Here is a 7,539-nt window from a genome sequence, read left to right as displayed (position 1 = left end):
CTTGATTTAGGCAACCCCTGGTCTCGAACACCCCCCGAAGTACCTTCGACGGAGGGCGAGGATGGCAGTTGAACACATGTATCACTCGAAGTACCTTCGGCAGGAAATGAAGACGGCGGCAAGAGAGAAACCACTTTTCCAAGGCTAGAAGCCTCAGATGCCACAGGATCAGCAAATACGTCTTCTTTGAGCCTTCGAGCAGGGCTTGCCTTGCTATAAGCACTCTCATCCTCTGAGGATCCCTTCCGTTTGTTGTCGGTACTCGACCCCAAAGCCGATGATTCTTCCTCTTCCCCGAAGGGGCACGACCTCATCTCAGAAAAATCTCCAATGCCTGCGGTAACGGAGTTAGTACATATAAAAGAAAGTACCTTTCAAAGGAATCAAGCCACACACCACGTACCGTGATATTTTGCCTCCCATCTACCCTTGGCCAGATCATGCCACTTACGCTCATCGTAAGTCGAACAAGCTGCCAGTTTCCTAGACCAATCCGCCAGGTCGGGAACCTCATATGGCATCCATGGGATTGCTACAAAAAGAAAGTGAAAGGAAAGCATCTTTACAGAATCTGTCTTCACCATGGGCAAAAATAATAAGAACACAAGTGTACCACTTACGTGTGAAATTCCATTTCTCAGGAAATTGAAGGAACTCTGCGGGGATAATATCGACAATACGCACTCGGACGAAACAACTCATCCACCCTTAGTCCCCCATCTTTTTCATTGCTAACAATAAAGGGCCGAGTGGATCGACGTCGCAGAGTAATCAGGCCTCGATGATGCAAGGGCCGGTATAGTCTAAGAAGATGATTGAGGGTGAACTCGAGCCCAGCTTTATCTGCAAAATACCTTACCATCAGCACTATCCTCCAAAATGACGGGTGAACCTGTGCTAGGGTAACCCGGCATCTCCTACAAAATTAGAGCACGACTCTATCGAGGGGGCCCAATGTAAAGGGGTACGTATACACGTTCAAACCCCTCGACATGAGCCATGATGCTCTCTTCCGGGGAAAGCACTTGCAATACCACTTTTTCTCCCCATCCGCAGTCTTTTCTAACTACCTCGAGGTGTTCCTCCTCTATTGAGGAAATAGACCTCGACGCATGCTCCGATGACCCTAAACATTGGGAGGTCACTCTAACGCAAAGTCCCTCCTCGTGACAAAGCACCTCGAGGGTAGCTCACCAGATACCGACAATGCACCACCGATCGAGCGCGAAGCAGAGGCGGAACTCTCCTCTCCTTGGTGAACGGGTTTTGACGTAGCAGCCATGGACGGTAAAGACTTGGGCGAAAGCTTTTGGAATGATAAGATAACTAGCACAGAAAAGAGCTCTATAAAAGGGATAGTTACTCAAAGTAGCGGAGTCCTCAGACAAGAGATAAGCAAATGCATATATATAGAGCAAACATCGACTGTTCACCTATCCTGAAGGCCAATTAATTTTGACCATGTCAGTGTCATTTTTTGCGGAAGTGTACCGGTGGTACCACCCCAGTCGCTTCACAACCGTGGAACATAAATGATACTGTCACACAGCACTCGGGGGCCATTGAGACCCCGAAGATTTCTGTTGTTACAAGCATCGATTCTAAAAGGCTATCGACCTAATATTGAGATGGTGCCCGATCTCAAAGGTCCCGACTACTCCAAATATGGTCTCCGAAGAGCCAACGTCAAAATTCAGCATACTAACTTTACATAAGCATTGGGAATAAATTCAAAGACTTGAAGCAGAAAAATTTTCTTATATAGCCAAACATATATTTACAAGGGGCGTCTTTGCAAGACCTTTTCCCCTGAGAAGTTCATACACAAAAACGAATGGAAGACGACGTGGGCCTATTCTTCGTCATCACTGCTCTTCGAGTCATCTCTGGAACCCTCATCCGAAGTAGCCGAGAATGCCAATTCTTCCTCCAAGTCTCGGGCTTCCTCAATTTTAGCTGAGAGATCGGCGTATTTAGCACTTGCTTCCTCAAAAGCTTGCCTCCTTGCCTCTGCATGAGTGTAAGCGACGACCTTATCCAGCTTCTACTTGGCTTTCCTTAATATTTCTCGGGCTCATTCATTCGCAGTAGCGACATCTTTCTTGTATGAAGACGCATCCTCTTCGGCATCAGACTTGGCCGCAGATAGTGCAACAACCTCCTTTTGGGCACTTTGAAGAAGATCACGGGTCGATGCCAGCTTCGACCGCAAAATGTCCCTCTCTGAGGCCACTGCCTCTGTGTCACGGCCCTAAACCCAGATCCGGTCGTGATGGCACCTCTCGTGAAAACACGGCCAGCCGACACGCTCCCAATTCATTTTTAAGAAATTAAGATAATAAGTATTAAGTCTTAAACATGATAAAATCCCAAAATAAGTAGTGACAGTACAATTTGCGGAATTAAAACCAACATAACCCGACATCGGGGTGTCACCAGTCATGAGCATCTATCATGAAAACTACAAGTCTGAAAAGAGTCTACACATCTAATACATAACTAGAACAGAGGAAAATAAGATAGATGGAGAAGCACTGGGCTGCGAATCACCGGGCAGCTACCTAGTGAATCTCCAAAAATCTGTTGGACAGCTCTCAACCCTCGCTAGTAGGACCTGATGTGCCTGAATCTGCAAACGGGGTGCATGGAGTAAAGTGAGTACTCCAATTCAGTGAGTAATAATCATAAATAAAGACTGAAAAGTAAGAAATCACGTAAGGCACATCACAGGCTATAAAGAAAGCAGTAAAAAAACCCAGTAGAAAGTCATGAAATAGTGAAATTATGCAAAGTCACTTTAGTTCAGTTTAAACTTCTTAAAATCCCTTTTTTAACAGTTAAGCAAGTAAAAGACAGGCAACTAGAAAAGGTAAACACATAAAGAAACGCCCCTCGGGCACAGAACCAACAGAATCAGCTCCTTAGGCAACACATGGAATAATAACCAGCCCCTAGGGCTATATCTCACATCACAATGGGTACCCGCGCTCACTGGGGGTGTGCAGACTCCTGGTGGGGCCCCTTATGGCCCAAACGCAATATCAAGTCATCTCGTGGCATCATTACTAGGCTCTCGGCCTCATATCAACAAGCCACTTCGTGGCGTACAAATCTTAGGCCCTCGGCCTCATAACCATAATCAGATATTTTCTTACAACATAGGCCCTCGGCCTTACTCGGTCAAAATTCTCACAAGCCACTCGGGCAACAGTAAAACATGATGTTCAACCCAAAATATTATTTAAAATATTATTTTAAGTGTTAAAGTAGAGTAGACATGGCTGAGTTATGAAAACAGTAGAATATATCATGACTTAGTACAAGTATAAAGTCAAAATAGTGAGAAAATATCAGTACAAATCCCCTAAGGGTTCAAATAGTTGGCACGAGACCCAAATATGGCATTCAGCCTAAAACATGATGATAACAAATAGTTTTCAGTCAAATACGCGGTAAAATAGTCATTCGGGACGGACTAAGTCACAATCCCCAACAGTGCATGACCTTACGCCCGTCATCTAGCGTGTGCGTCACCTCGATATAGCACAACGATGTGCAATCCGGGGTTTCATACCCTCAGGACAATATACAATCATTACTCACCTCTACCTGGTCCAAATCTCTAGCTCGCAATGCCTTTGCCCCTCGAATCGACCTCCGGATACTCCAAATCTAACCAAAATCAGTGCAAAATCATCAAAATATGCTAAGGGAACAAAGCTCACTCGAAAGAAATCAAATTACAACACAAATCCCGAAATTGGCCAAACTCGACCCCCGGGCCCACGTCTCGGATTCCGATAAAAATTACATCAATGGACTCGTTATCACTCCCCGAGTTCATTCATACCAAAAGCATCAAAATCCAACCACAAATGACCCCTCAAATCCCAAATTCTAGGTCTCCAATTTCAAACCCTAGTTCTTCAATATTAGGCTAAATTTCCATGATTAATTAGGTGGAATTCACATTAGAATCGAGTATTAAGTCCATGAATCTTACCTCCAAGTGTTTCCCCTTGAATCCCTCTTCAATCCTCTTCAAAAGCTCCAAAATCGCTCAAAAATGGTGGAAGTTAACCCCAAAATCGCGGACAAGATGACTATTTAAACATTCTACTCAGACCTCAATTCCTTCTTCACGAATGCGGTCAATGCCTCCCGTTCGTGAAGCACAAATTATCTTTGACCAAAAATCCTCTTATGCGAACGCGACCTGACCCTCGCGAACGCGATGGTTCCTCAGCCTAACCCTTCGCGAACGCGCTCCCTCTCTCGCGAATGCGATGAACAAAACACCCTGAAACCCAGTTGCCCAACTTCCTCTACGCGAACGCGCTCCCCTTCTCGCGAATGCGATGCATAACCTCCTAGCCCTTTACGAACGTGGAGCCTCCCTCGCGAACGCGGAGGCTAAATCCTCAGCCTTCTCAACTAACCCTTCGCGAAAGCGAGGGCCTACTCGCGAACGCGAAGGCCATTTCTCTGCAACACTAAACAACAATTTTCTGCAACTCTCAACATCTAGAAATGATCCGATTGACCACCCGAAACTCACTCGAGGCCCTCGGGACCTCAACCAAACATGTCAACATATCCCATAACATCATTCAAACTTGTTCCAATCTTCGGAACGCTCAAAGCAACATCAAAACACCAAATTCGCATCAGATTCAAGCCTAAGAATTCCAAAATCTTCTAAATTACGCTTTTGATCAAAAACCAAATCAAACCACATCCGAATGACCTGAAATTTTGCACACACATCCCAAATGATACAACAGAACTACTACAATTCTCGGAATTCCATTCTGACCCCTATATCAAAATCTCACCTATCAACCAGAAAACGCCAAAAATCCAGTTTCGCCAATTTAAGCCTAAATCTACTCCGGACCTCCAAAACACATTCAAATCACACTCCTAAGTCCCAAATAACCTCCCGAAGCTATCTGAACCATCGGAATTCACATCAGAGCCCTCTAACACATAAGTCAACATCCAGTTGAGTTTTTCCAACTTAAGCTTCCTCAAAAGAGACAAAGTGTCTCAAACCTTACCAAATCCTTTCTGAACCCGAGCCAACAAACCCGATCACATATAGAACCGATAGACAAAGCAATAAGAAGCAGAAATGGGGAAAACAGAGTGGCAACTCATGAGACGATTGGCCGGGTCGTCACACTCATTTTGCCCCCTCAGCTCGAGGATCTCCGCATCCTTGGTTGCCGCCTCTTCCTGAAGTCGCCCCACAATGGCATCCTTTTGCCCTATCTACAAAGATAGAACAAAGTTTGTAAGTATCAAGCTACGAGAATAAAGAATGAACTCATGGATATCGTGTTACCTGCTCAGCAAGGCCAACCCTCTCCTGGCACACTCCCTCCAAACTGGCCTGAAGCCTGCTCAACTCTTCCCCCTTTCGGGCAGAGGAGGTCCTCGACTCTTTTAACTCCGACGCAAGTTTATCGACCTCCTTCCCACAGTATGAAAGCTCACCTTGGAGCCTAGAGAAGGCATGTTCGTACATATTCTTAACCTGCAACAACACAAAAAAATCAGAAAGTCAAGTATAAAGATTTAAAGCATAAGTGATATGTCGAGAGTATCACCTGCTGCTGAAGCCTCTCCGCATCCTCGAGAGCACCGGGAGAGTCGAGATTAATATCATCGTCGATACCGGCGAGGAGGTCTTCGAGCACATCTCCCCCTCCATGAAAGGCCCCCGAACCAGCGATATCCTGATCCTGAGCATCCCTAATCTCCCCCGGCGATTATGGAGGGCCCAAATTAAGGTCACTCTGGGCATTAATTTCCTTAAGGGACTTATTTTGCCCGCGAGAAGCTTCGGGTTCGGGCCCTTCGGAGTCACCATCAGTGGGTTCATCAGCGCGGACTGTGCCATGTCTGACTTGAGACTCGAGGACTGTCCCCGAGCCCTCCTCGAGGGTCTCTTAAGCTCTGGTTTGGTCCAAATCGGCCACCCCCGATTTGGCGTCCTCTCGCCCGGTAGCTTACAGAGCATCTTCGCCTTGTCTTTCCCTTTGTACCAAAGGGCATGCACCATCATTATCACCTTCATCCTCGGAACGATGACTTGCTACATCAGTCGAAGTCGAGACCGTGGCGTCCTTCTTCCTCTTCTTACCCTTGCCGGGTTTTGAGGTGTCCTCTTTACTAGCAGTCGAAGTATGATGCATCAAACAATAGGATACTCACAATGGAACATAGTAATAATAACGGTAAAAAGCATACTGTGGCTCTTGGCCTGCCACCGCGTTCTGGCCAAATCGCGCCAAGAGCGCTCAACATAAGGAAATTTGGAGTCCAACTGTCTAATCCACCCCGATAGGTTCTAAACCATGCTAGGGTACCAAACAGTGGCTGCACAATCAAAAGAAGATCATTTTTCAAAAGGGGATGAAAAGGCAATAAAACATGCTCGAGGTGGGAGCACTTACGCTGCGTATTCCATTCCTCCGGGAATGGCATCATATTAGCCGGGATTATGTCCGAGGTCTTCACTCGGAGGAACCGGCTCATCTACCCCCAATTCTTGTCCTCATTAATGCTCGAGAAGAACGTCCACGTAGATCGAGGATAAAGCTTGATCAAACCGCGAAAGATATGGGGGCTATATAGTCTGATCAAGTGATTGAGAGTGAAGGACATACCCTCGACTTGGTTAGAAAAATATTGGAGCATATAGACTATCCTCCAGAATGAAGGATAAATTTGGCCAAGCTTCACCCGATACCCACAATAGAAGTCGAGGATCACCAGGTCTATCGAAGGAGAAGAAGGGTCCGAAGAATCTACGGGACCTAAAGTAAAGGGGTATGTATATACACTGAGAAAGCCAGCCTTATGGTCTACTATGCTTTCAGCAGGTCTGGGAATCTCAACTGACACTGCTGGGCCCCCATTGGCAGTCTTCCTTCACTCTATCTATATTGGTCACCACACTGATGTACCGAGATACATGCTCGCATCAGCCTGGTGTATTAGAAGGATTCTCGATGGAAAAATCGGATACAAAATTGAATTTAGTAGGGGTACATTGTTCGACAGTTGGGGTACTTTTGGTTTACCCCTGGATGGTCGAGACGAAGAAGCAGTTCCCTCTCTCTGAAGCACTGTTTTAGAGGTCCTAGCCATGGCAATAGAAAGGTTTCTGAGAAACAAGGAGGCAAACGCAGAAATGAGAAAAATGTAGGAGATGGTGAACTTAGCTCTATGGGATTGAAGATGTTGTAGAAGTGTGAATAAAAAAGCAATTGAGGTATTTATAGAGGGTGTATGGGCAGGGTTTGGGAAGCGGAAGGGCCGAACCAGCTGCGGTTTGTGGGCTTCTCGATAGTCGTGTTAACAGCGACTCCTGCGCGACTTTTAAGTCATGGCATTTAATGCTCTGATGGACTGATGTCATGGTAGTAAGTATCGAGTAGGCGAGAATTCAAGACCGTTTCTTATCATTTTAATCTAAGAAATGCGGGGACTATCTGTATACGGCAAAAATCAGAGGGTCCGATTTTGTGA

The sequence above is a fragment of the Nicotiana tabacum genome, chromosome 3 (assembly GCF_000715075.1).
Source record: "Nicotiana tabacum cultivar K326 chromosome 3, ASM71507v2, whole genome shotgun sequence".
Taxonomy (NCBI): Eukaryota; Viridiplantae; Streptophyta; class Magnoliopsida; order Solanales; family Solanaceae; genus Nicotiana; species Nicotiana tabacum.
Note: the sequence above shows the minus strand (reverse complement) of the source record.